Below are 18,228 nucleotides of genomic sequence, written 5' to 3'. Positions count from 1 at the left end.
TTCTTGGACTCTACATACAACTATACCAACACAACAATATAGAAACATTCACACACACACACATATATATATAAATATATATTAAAATAATGAAACCAAAGACAATGATTAACAGTAATAAAAAAAAACACTAGAAAGAGACAATCTTAATTTATAAATGAATAAAAAAGAAAAAAACCAGTTACCTATTTATGTAAGTGCTTTAAGAAACTCAGATTTGTGCAATGAGATTCATTGTATTTGATGGTGATCAATTACATAATGATGCTTATTACAATATATACACATACAACATCATATGATAAGTTGTACTGAATAGAACACATAATTGTTTTGCACAAATATACCAATGGCACTCCAAGGGCATGCTAAAATCATATAGAAATTGTTTCTCTCCTAAACTAATTATAAAATATCTCAAAGCTTAATACCATAAATATGAGATGGTGAAGGACTATATTTTAGTCACATAATATAGACTCTTTTGAATAGAATCGTGAATCCAACAATAACGCCAAGTAAACTTCATAGATTTTAGAATCTTTTTAAAGGATTATAAGGACAAAAGTTATGATTACTAAGTCAGGAAATTCATCAAACAGATGGCATGCAAGAATATTGAAGAGCATGTCATTCAATCATACGAGTGAAATAGTTGCACAGCTCTAAACGACATTACAAAAGTATCATTTCAAATCTTAAACTACCCATTTCACAAAAAAAAAAAGCCTCAAACAATAATCAATACCAGAGAAGCATATTTAGGATTTAGATCATGATGATATAATTTCAAAGATTAAAAGAAAACCAACCAAGTGTCGAGCCTTGTTTCTCTTAACCCCAACGAAAGTCGTCCATGCATCACCCTTCACTGAGCCTCACTAGGAAGACGAGCTCAGCCATATATGCCAAGCCTTGCTCCGTTGAACCCCAACGAGAAAGAGAGATGGCTGAGGTGTTGGAGCCGAGGACACCGTCGCCACTTGCTGTGGAGCCTGCGTCCAAGGAAACCCCCTGACGTGGTACGCGCGCCTGTTGTGGAGACTATCGCCGCCGTCGCCCCTCTTCTCTCCAGCAGCCGATCCTCTTCTCTCATCTTCTTTGTATATGTGCTGAAAATTTTATATGTGGAACCCTAACTCTAAAAATCCCCAATTTCGAAAATGTTAGGTGTATTCTTCAAATTTTACTTAAAAGTTTTTAGGACTTACTTTGGGAGTCCTTAATACTCTTTTAAGACACCCAAAGTGAGTCCTTAAAAGTCACCACTCCTGAATTTTTTATTCAGGTTTTTTAGGACTCACATATGTTTTTAGGACTCTCATAGCGAGTCCTAAAATGTAATTTTTAAGGACTCTCAATGAGAGTCTTAAAAACTCTAGAGATATTTTTTAGGACTTACATTTAGGTGCGTGTCCTAAAAAGGTGTCCCATAAAGTGTATTTTGTAGTAGTGGATGTTATGCAAAATGACAATGATGAATATGAAGAGAATGAGCGCGATCAAGAGATACCTACAACAGACTACAGGGGTGGGCAACATTATAACGATTTGTTTGCTGAAATCGAGGTTCCATTATTCCACGGGTGTCAAAATTACACATCATTGAACTTCCTAGTGAAGTTGATACATTTCAAAGTGTTGGGAAAAATTCCCAACAAAAAATATTTGATAGAATGCTGGAGTTGTTACATGATGCATTTCCAGCCCCAAATAAGCTTCCAAAATCGCATTATGCAGCGAAAAGGTTGTTGCAAAAACTTGGATTGGGCTACGAGTCAATCCAGGTCTGCAAGCATGATTGCACGCTGTTTTGGAAAGAACATGCTAGAAAAAGAAAATGTCCTATTTGTGGGGAGGATCGGTGGGTGAACAAGAACACCAAGGGCAAGAAAGTGCCTCATAAAGTGATGCTTTATTTTCCTTTAACCCCTAGGTTAATGCGAAAATATGCATCGAGGCACATTGATCAACATATGAGATGGAATCACGAGCAACATATAATAGAAGATGGTGTATTGCGTCATCCTGTTGATGGGAAAGCTTTGAAGGACTTTGACCGAAATAATCCAATGTTTGCAATGGAACCCAGGAATGTGCAGTTTGGATTGGCTGCAGATGGATTCAATCCCTTTGGTAATATAAGTCTTTCTTATAGTATGTGATCGATTGTGTTGACGATATATAACTTGCCACCATGGTTGTGCATGAGAGAAACTAATGTCATGTTAAGCTTATTAATTCCGGGACCTCATTCGCCAGGAAAAGATTTTGATGTTTTCTTAAGACAATTGATTGATGATTTAAAAGAATTATGGGTGACCGGTGTACAGACTTGAGATGTAGTCGATGGTAGTTTTTTCACTCTTCGAGAAGCTTTGATGTGTACTATAAAAGATTACCCAGCAAGGAGTAGCCTTTCTAGATGGACTGGCCAAGGTTATCATGCTTGCTCTACTTGCAATGTGGTAACACCATCTATTTGTTTACAAAAGAAGGTTGATTTTTATGGCCATAGACATTTTTTACCAATCAAACATGTTATTAGAAGGGACAAGAAGACATATGGTGTTGTTGAAAAAAGAATACCACAAAAGCCATTAACCATGCAAGAAATGTTCACACAAATGAGTTTTATACCCAATTCTCTTCCCGGTAAGCATGTAAGATATGGTGGCAAAAAAAAAGCGTACAAAAGAGCAAGTAGGTTGGGGGGAAAAAAAGTATATTTTTTGACCTCCCATATTGGGCCAACATAATGTTGCGACACAATCTAGATGATATGCATGTTGAGAAAAATGTATGCGACAGTTTAGTAGGCACAATAGTTGGGCTGGAGAATAAGATCAAAGACACAGTTAGTGCCATAGTAGACTTGGAGAAGATGAAGATGAGACCAGAGTTACAGCTGAAGAAGTTGAATGGTCGGATACAAAAGCCTGCGACCAAGAATCGTAAAACTCAAAATAGTGGAGTCTCTGTAGCAGGAGTTGAAAATAATACTTATTACGGCCAGTTGGAAGAAGTTTTAGTGATATGATATCTTTCTGATTGTTCTGTTGTATTATTTAAGTGCAAATGGTTTGACACTAATCAGTCTTCAAGATTAAAGTTTGAGCAAAACATAACAAGTATTAAAACCAGTTTGGAGGCCTTCAAATATGATAAATTTATCTTAGCAACTCAGGTTAATCAAGTTTTCTACAATGATGACCTTAAAAATAAATCTCACTGGAAAGTCGTCCAAGTAGTGCATCACAGAAATGTGTGGGACATCCCACTAGTTGAAGAACAAACAGAGGATGTAGAAGTAGATGTTATGCACGACACTAGTTCCTCTGATTTCCAATTATTTATTGATCTTGGTCCGTTGCCACAAATCAGCTTTGAACGTACGGCGGCTCCATTAAAATTTCTTGAGATAGATAATATTGCAATTTAGGAGGAGAGGGAGGAGGAAGGGGAAGAGGAGGACGAGGAAGAGGAAGAGGAAGAGGAGGAAGTTGAATATAAAGAAGAAGATGATGAAGAGGAAGAAGAACACATAGAAACCGATGGTGATAGTGAAGATTATTATAGTGATTATTAAGTGGTAATTTTATAATATGTTGAAGTATTTATTTTTAACAATAATTGATTATTATAGTTATTATGTTTAATATAAATGTAATTTTAATATTGATTAATTTGACAGATATGGCTGACATTATTGCTCGATCCCACGCGAGTGATGGTGGAGGATGCGATCCTCCACATGGACCGTCAGATATCCCAGCTGATTGTGAACGAGGTAATACATTATGCATCGATGCACTCCTTAAATTTAAACAATTAATACATATTAATTTTAAAATACTAAATTTGCATACAATAGCATCTCCAAACAAACGCGGACGCCACAAAGGATTGAACACGTGGGAAAAAATGGAACAGTTGGGGCATCCTCTCCCTCTCGAGTGGGATGTGCGAGGGAGAACATATAAAGAGATCGGAGATTACACCTCAAATTTCTCAAGAGAGCTGGGATTACTTGTTCGACTAGACACAGATCCAGAAAACTGATACTGAGAGTTCCACACCAGCTTCGAGTGCGCCTGAAGATGACGACTGATCTTTGGTACAAATTGTCATCGAAAAACAACGTGGCCACCAGAAAGGATATGGACGTATCCTTAACATAAGGGACCGAACTCCATTTACTATTGATCCTCCACAAACTAGAGATGAAGAGATGACTGAGATGAGAGAGCATGTTCGATAATTAGAGGAGCACATCCGGACTTATTGTATCACCCCAGGATCTCAATGTGCCCCACCACTACCTGATGATCCCGATGTTGGAGCACCGAGTTAGTAGGACTTATGTATGAATTTTATTACTATGGACTATTACATTTTCATGTTTAGGACAACTCTTCATTTTAATTCAGCAAACGTACTCTTATGTTTTTATTTTATTCTATTGTTTTATATTTAATTCAAATTAAATCAATAATTAAATATATAAGTGAATAAACATTGCAAATATAAAAAAAAAAATCTCGGTTTAGTCTATACCAAGGACAATGTCCTCAGTATAACCCACCCATATGACAAAATTGGACATGTTGTGCCGAGGACATTGTCAGCTCTATACCGAGGACAATGTCCTTGGTAAAACTTATACCGAGAACATATTGAATGTTCTCGATAGAAGTTTACCTCTATCGATGCGGCTGTACCGAGGACTTACTACCGAAAACATTTTGGCTTCTACCAACGACATTTGTTCTCGGTATAGGCCTTGTTTTTTGTAGTGATAGTAATTTTAATATAATAATACAAATATTATTTTTGTACATATTAAATATTTAAAGTGAAAACCAACCACATCTACATTTTACAGGAAAAAAAAAAATGCAAATTACATACCTTTTTAGTTGAGAAACGCATAAGATTGTAGCTTTTTGTTTGAAAACTTCTGATACATTGCATTTTTTAACAATAAATTAAAGTTATCTAAATGCAATATAATTTATGATATAGGTACTTAAATTACTATATAAGACAGTGGATATTTTTAAAAAATTTAAAATAATATAGTAAAATTACATGAAAGGGAAAATTCAGTGTTTATTTCTTACGAGTAGGCAAAACATTAGGAAGGAACTAAATATATATATATATTTTCTTTTCACAGTTTAAAAGAATATTACCTAACTCGATAGTTTACCTCATCATTAAACACTCTTAGTCTTTTTATTATTATTATTGTTTGAAAATTCAGTGTTTATTGTTAATTTTTTTGTGTGCGAAAAAAAGGGAAAACAAGATATATATGGAAGGTGAGAAATTAATATTTTCAACAGAAGACATCTATTTTATAAGAAGAGAAAAACCATCAACCTCTCTTGTTTAGTTAATTTAGACCATCACACGCATGAAAAGGAAGAGCAGAAATAATGGTGCCACTCGTATTAGAAATAGCTATTGCCTAGCCAAAAATAAAGCAGACATTTATATTATTTTTTCCTCAGAAACCAACATTAATTATAATTATTGTCAGCATTGTTTATTCGAACTAAGTTTTTAAATATTCAACAGTAAAATCATAACACTATATTTTATTTTAGTAAAGTATATTTTTTTTTAAAAATAAAAAAGATGAAAATCTAGACCTTTACTTCAATTCCAATCAAAATCAAAGACACATCTAAAAAAAAAAAGAAACATAACACCACCTAAGGAGTGAAACACATCATTCTTAGTATCTTAATCAAAGTAACCCAATTATTTATAGAGATTATAAATTCATATACCAACACGAATAAGAAATGAAGAATCATCTTCTGACATGAGATTCATTTCTATCCTTTGCTTGTTCTAATATATATTTTTCAAAATTGCCTCAGATTGTAATACAAGGTGATCTTCAATTTACTTGATTTTGATAAAAAAAAATAAAAGAGAAAGAGAGGTTAATATATAGATTTTTTCTTTGGTAATGAGGTAATATATGGATTAACAATATAAAATTACATCCTAAATTTAAACATATAAAATGTAAATGTTCTAGCATATGATTTACACATTCAGTCTCTATTTATCCTCTGAACTTTGATTTGCTCTCATAAAAAATAGTCTTCATTTTACACATTTATTCTGAAGACCACAAAGAGAATATTAATTTACATTTATACTTTTATCCTTGAGACTTGAAAGAGTATTAAATCTCTAGTAATTTTCTATACTCATTTTAAAGGCCAGTAAGATTATTTATTAGGATAATCCCAAATTGTTCCATGAAGTACTAATCCTATGAATAACTAGTTCATACTTTATAAAACAAATCATAACGAATGGTATAATCGAAGGACCAATAAATACAAACACTTTCCTGAGGGGTTTTAAGGAATTCTCCCAATACATATTGATATCTAATAATTGATAATCACAGTTAGACTTCTACCAAAGAATAGCCAAGTAACATTAAGCAGCTTCAGAATTTCTTCCTATAAAATAATTAATGAGAAGTAAAACATTTATTTAACTTTGTTATCCTATCATATGAGCTCCAATCAAATTGGTTGAGTTGGCAAATAAGCACAATAGATGTCTTGTTCTCCAAATAGAAATCTTAGTTGTATACCTAAATATTCTAATGCTTACATGTGCATTTCCTTATTGTTTTCCTGTTCTACAGACAATTTCCATTAAATAAAATTACATAATATACTGGAATAAACTATTCATGGAATCTAACAAAGAGGAAATTTCCATCAAACCACACGATTATATATGATATGCTCTTAATCTCAACCCCCTATATAAGACCCAAAACCACAATATTGATCCCCATAGCTAAACAGCACAACCATCTCCAAACACCACCAACCAATCCTCAATATGGCTCAGCTGCTTCTCCTTTGCTTGATCTTATCAAATGATAATCTCAGTCTAGCTCAAATTCACCAAAAAGTTCACACCATAGTTTGCTCTAGCTCAGAACCATTATCAAACCACTCACCAGCCCCAAGTCCATATAAAACTAAAACATATATAATAAGAAAGTTAGGATAGCACCAACCTTTGACTAAGTTGAGAAGAGTTACCTGAGCAAACTGCAGTTCGTGCAAGTGTTTTATTGAATATCAAAAAGAGTGGGATATTTGAAATGAAGCAAGGAACATTTCTTGTAAGAATATAAAAAAAATGAAAATAAAAACTAAGATTGGTAATATATATAAACATCTGTACCAAATAGATATAAATATACAGAGCAATAATATATATCAGTGTATATTTGAAACAAAATCACTACTTAAATCTAAATTAGAACAACACAACAAGAAGAAAGGATAATAATGTATTATATTTTGTAGATTTAATAATTAAGCTCATGAATTTATATATATATATATATTTATATATATAGGGGAATTCTCCTATAGGAGCTTCACTTTAAGCCCTACTGGTAGGACTCTCAGTGTTCTCGACCCGTGAACAGTTTTCGGCGTGATTTTTTTCATGACCGTGTATATTGTAGCTATTTAGAGCATCCTGCAAATTTTTATAAAATTCCGAATAGTTTACAATACCGAAAAATAAGTTCAAACATGTTGTTACACGCGTGACTAATTTTTTTTATGCGCGTAGAAAGTAACATGTTTGAACCTAGTTTTCGGTATTGTAAATTATTCATAATTTTTTGAAAATTTGCAGGATGCTCTAAATAGCTACAATATACACAGTCATAAAAAAAACTCGCACCGAAAACTGTTCACAGATCGAGAAACACTGAGAGCCCCACCAGTAGGGCTTAAAGTGAAGCCCCTATAGAAAAATTGTCTTAAATATATATATATTTATATATATGAGAATTCTCCTATAGGGGCTTCACTTTAAGCCCTACCAGTAGGGCTCTCAGTGTTTTCAACTCGTGAACAGTTTTCGGCGCGATTTTTTTTATGACCGTGTATATTGTAGCTATTTAGAACATCCTGCAAATTTTCAAAAAATTCCGAATAGTTTACAATACGGAAAACTAGGTTCAAACATGTTATTGCACGCGTGACTAATTTTCTTTATGCGCGTGGAAATCAATATGTTTGAATCTAATTTTCGATACTGTAAACTATTCGGAATTTTCTGAAAATTTGCAGAATGCTCTAAATAGCTATAATATACACGGTCATAAAAAAAAACCGTGCCGAAAACTGTTCACGGGTTGAGAAACAATGAGAGTCCTGCCAGTAGGGCTTAATAGGACAATTCTTCTATAGAAGCTTCACTTTAAGCCATAAACATTCCTTGAAGTCCATGAAAAGTACTAAGTTGAAAAGAAAAATAAATGGAAAATTAAGAAAGAATGCATCTATCGAGAAGCCTTTCAAGATAGAAATAAGAAGAAGAAAGTTTGATTTCAAACCTGCTGAAATTCTCTGTACTAACAAGCTCTATATTTTTGTGCACAAATATTAAAAGACAACTATTTAGAATATATATAGACAAAGAAAAATTACTGACATTGCTACTACCGACTTGAGACAGAGAAAAATTACCAACATTGCTACTATCGACTTAAGACAAAATATAAATAAAAATATAAAAAGTCACTTGCAAATATAAAAGTAAGAGTCTCCAATAAGAATAGAGCACGTCTTAGGATAAAGGAAGAAGAATAAAATTAACACCTAGTAGAATCGACAAAGAGAGAACAAAAGCATTTGAAGATAGAAATGATCACTTGAAAATTTCATTGGGAATTTGAGGAAATTTCAAATTGCCGCCTTACAGAAAAGAAGAAGAGGGAATGAGAGGAAATATTAGGAAAAAATGTAATATTTTAATATATATTTGATATAAAGTAAGAGAAACATAAGTAGAACTTGGAAAAGAGAAAAAGGAATGTAATTTAATAATTTTTGTAAAAATACTATTGTGTCCCTTATGAATTATAAATTACTAAATTCTATAGTAAAAATACTATTTTTCAACTGAATTAATTACTTGATTTAATCAAATATAAAAAGCAACAAGGAAAAATTGAAGGATAAAAATTGGAAAAATAAAGATGGACGACAGTAGTTTATCAGGCTTAGTATATAGTGGTAGAAATAGCAATTATATAGAGCGAGAAATTGGTGAAAATAACATTTTTTTTAAGTGATTTTGTATTTTGGCATATTTTTGATAATTTTTTTGCAAAATGACATCTGTTTAAAATTCGACTAGTTTAAATTTTTTGATCAGTTGTCTAAAATTTTCGACTGGCTGTTTTAATTTTTTAACCACCTATCAAAATTATGAGAGGTTATTTTGCAAAAAATTATTAAAACTAAGCTAGAATGTAAAATGACTTTAAAAAATAAGTCATTTTGCCAAAAAAATCCTATATAGAGCACATGCTTATTTAATTCTATTTAGTGAGTCTCAATATCATTTCTACTTATTTTTTTATCACTTTACTTAATTTTGTGTATAAATATAGTCATAATTACATAATTCTAATCATTTATATATATATATATATAAATCAAGAAATCAAAATATGGTCACAGAGATAATACTTAGCTACACACGTCAAGCTTTTTTTATGAAGTCTTTTAGTAGGGAAATATGGACTTGTGTAATGTTGCTCGTAGTTGACTCAACATATAACTTATATTACTTTTGTATGTGTACACATAAAAATTTGTATTAACATTATATATAATATACATTATATTTATTCATTACTCATTGTTATATAATTTACCAAAAAGAAATTACATATTATATAGCTAAAAACGTTGTGGACTTTTCTTGTAAATACTCCGTACATAATATATGTCCAATGGGCTCTAAGGTATATTTTGAGTATTTTTTTTGGCATATTTTATTATGCAGTTTTAAGTTTCTTTTAAGTATACTTTTGGTATACTTTGCATGATTTAAGTTTATTTAAATATATGTTGGTTGATTTGTGTTTTATTTTTAAAAATTAATTAAATTATATGTGTTGTTTTGTGACTTTTTTGTTGTTGATGTTTAATTATTTTGTGGTTTATTTTCAGTATATGTGTAGTTGTTCCAAGGTATTTTTAGTGTTTTTTATTTAGTTTAATTTAAATTTACTTAAGGTAAATTATTAGTGTACTTGTGTATACTTTTAATATTTTTTTTTTTTTGCTATGTTAGTTGATTTTTCATTTATTTTGGATATATGTTTAGTTTTCCTTAGGTATATTTTGGGTTTATTTCTATTTGATAACATTTTTGGTTTAATTTTAGTTTGTTTTAGGTATACCTTGGGTTTATATATGTTTATATATTTTAAAATAATCTTTGTGTTTAATGTTAATGTTTTTTAAGTTGTTTTTTAGTTTAGTTTGGATACATGTTTAGTTGTTTTGAGATAATTTTTGAATTTATTTTTGACATATTTAAAAATGCAGGATAAGTTTTTCGAGGTTGCTTTTTTTTTTTTTGTATTTTGGGTAATTGCTTTTTCAACACTGTACGTTGTAGGGTTGATGTCTAGTTGAGACATTATTTTTGTAATTATGAAATTTAAAATCGTATTTTTTAAAACTTAAGTTAGTAAAATTGAATGAAAAAAAATTTTGGTTGTAAAAATGTAAAAAAAAAATATATAAAAATGGGTATTTATGAAAAAACCCTTGAAGTATTAGTGATGAATTTTTTTCGTCCTCGGTATTAGTATCCTCATCAATACTCATGTATGTTGCAGTGTTCCTCAAGTATAAAATTTCACATGTCTTGGGCTACGTTTATCTTTTAATTAATACTTTTGGGTAATTGAGGATTTGCCTCTTAATCTATGGAATCGTTCATTTAAAAAAATAATAATAAATAAAACACAATAATATATTTTAAAAAATTATAAATAAATTCCATAAATAATCTCATTCATACATTAAAATCTAATAATAAAAGGGAAATTTCACTTTTTATACATATTAATATCTACAATTACAAAATAAATCTTAGCACTATTAACTTTTTCAAATTGATGCTAAACTTTCTCTTCATACCCAAAATACCCTTCTCATTTTCCACACCCAAAAAATTAAACCTCTCAATTCTCTCTCTATTCACTCTCGGTTTCTCTCTCTCATTCTCACAAAAATCCCCAAAAAATCGTCGAACCCCCACCTCCGCCGAGCCATCGAGCCCCCACCTTCTCCCATTTCTCCGTCGATCCCGAGACCCACGGTGAACTCCCATTTCTTTGTCGAACCCGAGACTCACGACTCATATTTCCTTCAAAGTTTCAAAAACAAAGGTAAAATCTTGAACCCAAGTCCATATTTGCTTTATATTGTTGTTGAATCTGTGATTTGTGGAATGGGTTCATTGATTTTGTGGGAAATTTTTTCTAGGTTTGAACTAGTGGCTTGATAGGTTTGATAAAGGTTTGAAAGAAGCTCGATTGATCTATGGTAATATATGAAACTAGCTCGATAGGCTCGATTATGGTTCGATAGTAGGCTCGATAGGGTAGTTTGAATGGTTCGATGGTGGATCGATAGGAGCTCGATAGGATGATAGTAAATTTCTCGATTGATTTGTGGTATTAGATAAAAAGGACTCGATAGGTTCAATAATGGTCCGATAGTAGGCTCGATGGATCTGTGATATTAGATAAAAAGGGCTCGATAAGTTCGATAATGGTTCGATAGTAGGCTCAATTGTAGCTCGATGGTTATCTATGTAGACAGATTTTTCTTTTCTCGATAGGCTCAACACTAGCTTGATAGTCTCTATAGTTTTAGATTGTTTATATTGCTCAATAGGCTCGATAGTTGCTCGATAGGGTATGTTGCAGCTCGATAGAGCTCGATGACAACTTATTTCGGTTTTTTGATGAAATTTTTTTGAATTTTTTCCCGATTCTGTTTTCTTACCAAATTTTTTTCATGTGTTGTTGCAAATGCCAGAGTTGCTTGTTCCGTTTAATAATCACTTTCCTGGTCGAGTCACATATCGGGATAGTAACACTTTAAATCACATTAAGACTAGGTTTGTGGACCTCGGGCTGATAGAAAGGGCTAAGGAATCCCCTTTCAAGCAGTTCTTTTGGCTTCGGAGTTTAATTTCTCAAGAGTTTTGGTGCATCAACTGCTTTTGAGGAAAATCACCAGTAACAACGAAGATGAGGTGCATTTCTTCTTGGGGTCAAAGTCTTGTAGATTCGGCATGGGAGAATTTGCCCTAGTGACGGAGTTGAATTTCAGTACCTTCCTGTCACCAGAAGAGTTGGAAGAGCGTAATCTTAGCAATTGCTTGATAAAGGAGTATTTCAATGATGGTAAGAAAGTAAAGCTCTCACAGGTGGATCATGCTTTCAACACTTGTACTGATGTGGAAGATGTGTATAAGTTTGGTCTATGTTTGTTGGTTGAGGGGGTTCTGGATGCCATAGAGGGCAAGTTGCATACATGGCGAGATATTCTGAAGATGGTTGAGGACGTAGAGAGCTTCTTCAGCTATCCATGGGGGAAGTACTCTTATAGGAGGCTATTGTAGTCTTGTAAGAAGGACATGATGAAGCAAAAGGTCAACTATGACAATAAGAATGATGCGAAGGTGCAGCAAGAGTCCAAGTACAGTCTGTATGGTTATGCCCCGACCTTACAGTATTGGGCATATGAGGCTATCCAACAGCTTATGACATAATTTTTTGTGAGCTCGGAAAACATGGTCCTGAGGATGCTTAGTTGGTCGCATCGGAGGAACAAGGATTTCACCAAGTCTGTCATCTCACTGATGTTATCGAAGAAAAATGTAAGTTATAGTTGATTGACATTAAACAATAATTTTATATCTATATGCTTATCTTTCATGATTATTTGAGGTAACCAATTGTTTTATGTTGTTTGCAGTTGATCGTCCTTCCGATGTTGAAGCCTCGACTAGCAGAAAAAGACTATTATTTATCGTTGACAAAGGGAGATCTTCCCCTTTATCTCGTGCTTGGCCAGGATCTCGGGGAGGCTGATGAGGAGGAGGATGCGACTTTTGAGAAAGTCTCGGAGATAGTTTCTCAGGCAGCCGAGGCAGCCAAGATATTTGATGATGCTGCCCCAGAGGAGGAGGAGGTTGCAGGTCCCACCCCTCCTGTTGCCCCAGCTACAACCCCAGCCTCAGCCTCGGCCCCAACACCAACCTCAGCCCCAACACTAGCACCAACCCCAGCTTCAGCCCCCGAGCTCGCCGAGTTGATTGAGCAGTTGGACAGAGTCGAGGTCGACGGGGGACCCTTCTGAAGAACCATTCAGTGATCCTGGATGCAGTCAGTCAGATCCTAACGTTTATTAAGTAGAAATCGAGGGGCTCCAAGGAAGATTCAGACTCAGAGTCACTAGATATTGCTCAGGATTGTGTTGATGCTCCAACCATGCCTCCTACCATCATTGTGACACCTGATGCTACCACTCCGGGAGTTGTTCTTGTCAACCTTGAGGATGTTGCTGGGGTTCGGTTTCAGAGGACTAAATGCCAAAGATGCAAGCTAGATTGGTTTGAGGACTACACCAATCCCACGAGGAAAAGACCTCGCACTGATGCAGCTGCACTAGAAGAGGAGGATACACAATTGTTGGACCCTCTCAAGAAGCCAGATCGCAAACAGTATAGGACAGTGTCAAAGTGGCTGCTTGGAGATATCCCCAACAAGATTATGAGGGATGTAAAGACTGGGAATCACAGTCTAGCGTGGTTTCTGACGTGGAAAAAACCCCAATCGTGGCTCAATAATGGGGTTAGCCATTTATACCTAATGACTCGATAGTGGTAGAAATTATGTTTTGTTTACTGTTTGAGATTAGCTCAATTAAGGTCGATAGTTGATTGATAAGGGTGTCAAACTAGGGCTATTTTTTACTGTTTGAGATTAGCTCGATGTGAGCTCGATAGAGCTTGATAGTAGATTGATAGGGGTGTTAAAATAGGGTTGTTGTTTACTGTTTGAGATTAGCTCAATGTGAGCTAGATGGAGCTCGATAGTAGATCGATAGAGGTGTTAAACTAGGGTGTTGTTTATCGTCGGAGAATAGCTCGATATGAGCTCGATGGGGCTCAATATGGACTCAATGAGCTCCATGTTTAGTTCGATATAAGCTTGATAGTGCTCGATAGGGGTGTTAAACTAGGGATGTTGTTTACTATTTGAGATTAGCTCGATGTGAGCTTGATGGATCTCGATAGTAGATCAATAGGGGTGTTATTTACCGTCAAATAATAGCTCGATATGAGCTCTATGAGGCTCAATACGGACTCGATGAGCTCGATGTTTAGTTCGATATAAGCTCGATAGTGCTCGATTATAACTCAATTTATTTGTTTATGCACTATTTTTTAGCCATTTATGATGGTCTTTGCTAAATTTTTATATCGTACTCTCTTTGGAGCATATTGATGCGGCAGAACACATGCTTCGTATGCATCGCAAGTATTTTCCCTATACATATCGCCAAAATGCAGTTGTGATGAACATTTATTTCTTACAAGTGATACCTGCCCGATATGATCAATACAAGAAAATTTCCAACAAAACAAAGTACATGTGGGATTCTGACGTTATGTCCATGTTGACCGGCATAGAGCAGTAGTTTCTGGCATCTTGGGGAGGAGTTGTGTAACGTCCCAAAAATGCTAATAAGGTTTAGTGCCTTGATAAGCATGTCAGGAGGGCGTAATTGGATATATGTGTGGTTAACTGATTAAATGTGTGACTATCTGGCATACATGATATATATGATAATATGAGTATGCTTATATACATGTTTATGAGTATTAAATATGCATGTGGGTCCGTTATTGTTCATAAGGGCATATTTGTAATATTGGTCCGTAGCAGTCATAAATGTGATTATATGTGTTAAATGATTGAGACCACATTATTATATGGATATATTTGTAGTATACGACTAGAGGCGATCCTAGTGAGTGAATTGGCGGAATAGTCACAGCGGAGATTAATACCTGGCTTGGGGCGAGCCTGGGAGTATTTTGGGAAGTTTAATGTATATTTGGGGTTTATTGAGTAGTGGATAAATATTTGGTAATTAGTTGGCCATGTTAGGATTAATTGGGAATTTATAGGACGACTCGAGGAATTAACGGGAATTGGGGATAATGACCATATTGCCCTTAGGGGCAAAAAGGAGAGGTTGTGTTAACTAAGGGGTATTTTGGTCCTTTCTAATTAAAGGATGTACTCAGCTGAAGCTCTAAGGTAACCAGAACCCACCAGAAATAAGAGGATAACCTCAAACACTCTCTCTCCCTTTCTTCTTTCATGTTCCCTCATTTCCTCTCTAGAGCCCAAGGAAGCTTTGAAGTTTTAGAGGAGAAGACTCAAGCAATTAGGCTGGAAATTTAGCTGGGAAAGACTGGAGAATCAAAACTAGGATCAGTCAAGGATTTCTGAGGTGATTAGGCTAACATTTGAGGTAAGATTTTAGATGTTATTGCTAAAATTTTGTTGAAATAATGCTAGAATTTAAAACTTTCATGAACATATTTACCAAGTCTGATTTTGGGTGTTTGATGATGTAAGGAAATTATTTATAGATTAGTTATAATGGTTAGGCTATAAGAATAAAGATTCTAGACTTAATTCAGAGTTTGGTTGAAGGATGAGTTTGAATTTTGAGGATATGGCTGAGGAAAAACGCTGGAAAACCCAGGGGATTCTGGGTTCACGGAGGCGCGCCGCGACCCAGTTCATGGGCGTCGCGGCTCACATGCCCCAGATGCATTGGGAGGGCTGCTGATATGAAGGCGCGCTGCAACCCAAGGGGGACAAGTCGCGGCTTGCCTCCCCTGTGATGCAGAGGTTGTGCCTCTGACTTAAGGCGCACTACGACCCTCAGGGCCAGATCGCGGTCCGCCTAGACAGTTTTAGCCTAGGATTGTCTTAGGGCTAAGGGAGGCTCGGGAATTAAAACTTAAGCGCTTGGGATGATTTCTACTACCCGATTTAGTATAAATAGAGGTCCCAAAGGCTAGTATTTGAATCCAAAGTTTTTAAATTGTTAGAATCTTATGGTTATCCATTATCGCTGTGTGACTAGGTTTCACCGCAAGGGCTCAGGAATTATGGATCGTGCTCTGGGCTGTTATGCACTTGCTCCTCGGAATTTGAGGTAAGAAAAATGCACCCATGTAGTTGTGTTTGGGACTAAGGTTCCCTGTATCTGGATATATGTGTTATGTAACTGTATTATTATTATGTGAAATGTTAAAGTACAACCTAAGGGAGTCGGGGCTGACGATTAGCGCATTGGATGCGGCTTGGCCACTATGAGCCGGGGTCAGCTAAATAATCAGAGGCTCGGCCTAAGCGAGCTGGGGTCAGCTAAATAGTCAGAGGACTCGACCTAAGCGAGCCAAGGTCAGCTGAAGAAATAGAGGGCTCGACTTAAGGGCGCCAATACCTAATCACTTGTATTATTGATTGAGATGTATGCTTGGGAATATGTGTTTTTCGTTGTTTAGCTTAATGCTTATACTCTGTAGAATAATTGGACTGGTTGGGTCAAGGTTGATTAAATGCTATTGTTTCTCTTTTGTTGGAATTGTTACCTATAATCTGTTGACATTTGAATCTGTTGAATTATATTTACTGTCTTTATATTGTTGCATAGTTGTGCTTGTTGTTTTAAGTTTTCTTGATGGGCCTTGGCTCACGGGTGCTACGTGGTGTAGGTAAAGGAGTTGATAGCTGGGCCAGCCATGAGTTGGAGAGCTTTAGGGGTAGTGTGTACATATGCAGCCTACTTGATCGCCACGATCATGGTAGCTTGGCAGGAACTAGGGTTTAAACCCTGTTTTTGCTGCTTAGGACAGCTAAATTATATCTGTTTATCCTTTACCAATTTGTATACTAATTTTTTTTGGATCCCGTGTACGAACTTAATATGTTAATGAAAAATAAAAATTTTGTTGACTAAATATTTTATTACTTAACCTTGACTTAGTCTTTAATTACACATTTAAGTTCAAATGACTTGCTTAGCAGGTTAAGCACTATTTAAAACACACAATGTAATGGTCTTGGTTATCTAGGGCATTACAACTTGGTATCAAAGCGATCTAGGTTTAAGGGTTCCTGAAGACTGGTTGGGCGTGTACACTTTTCGCTAAAGATAAGCTCGACTCACGATTAGGTATTTAATGAAATGATTATGTGGTTAATAGTTTAAATTGAACCTATATGCCTTAACTGTGTGTTAGTATAGATAAAACATGATATGTAAGAGTGTGTTTGGTATTAATGGAATATGATAATTAATGCATGAGTAATGTGGATTGGTACTTTGATATGCTTATTGTGCATGTGATTATTGTGATTGTTTGGACCTGCCCGTGGAATGATTCTGGATATGAACATCAGAGCTAAGGGGTTTAGTCGGTGATTGGGGACTGATTCAATTTGTATGAACTCAAGATGGTTAATTGGACCTAGTATTGCTAGAATGGGGGGTTGCATGATAGTTAGGGTTGGAAGCCTCCATCTGCCCCTAGAATTTGCAGCAGACGTTTGCTGGTATGCGAGTAAGGCTGCTAGATTAGGATAGGGAGATTAGATGGTTGAGACAGTGAGTTTCGTTGGGGAAAAGCTACTTCGTATATCTTTACAGCAAGAGCACCAGTGTTGGTTTAACCTGAGGATGAAAACAGATCGGAGTTATTGTGTGAAAGGCTTTAAAAGCATTATCCTCTAGTCTTCGAGGAAAGTTTGGGTTTGCTCAGGAACTGATTAGTAGATGGGCGTGATTAACTCCGTCCTTGATGATATGAGAATAATGGGTCATGATAGAGTAGTTGTACCTTGTGTATGCTGCAGGGGGATGCCCGGATGTGGTGGGGAATAATACCCCAGACCCAAAATGTTGTCATGATGGGTTGGGAGGAATCCAGACAGTGATTTGATAAAAGAAACTACTGTGAGGCAGTTTGAACTCATGAGTTTATGAACACGGTTCAGAATGTAGGACAACGACAGAGTATGTTGATGAATTTGATGGGTTGGTCAATCTGCTTGAGGGTATGGTACCAGCGGATATAGCCCAGAAAGAACGATTTATCTAAAGACTAAACTCTGGGAAAGCCCAGAGCACCAGGGTCGCTCCAGTGCAAGAGATTTTCATCTATGCTTGAGCAGTAGGGAGGGCCTTGTTATTAAAGATATAAGAGATAAGATATGGAGTGTGAAAGTCGTAGGGCAAGAAGCGCAGA

Source organism: Humulus lupulus, chromosome 6 (assembly GCF_963169125.1).
Source record: "Humulus lupulus chromosome 6, drHumLupu1.1, whole genome shotgun sequence".
NCBI lineage: Eukaryota > Viridiplantae > Streptophyta > Magnoliopsida > Rosales > Cannabaceae > Humulus > Humulus lupulus.
Note: the sequence above shows the minus strand (reverse complement) of the source record.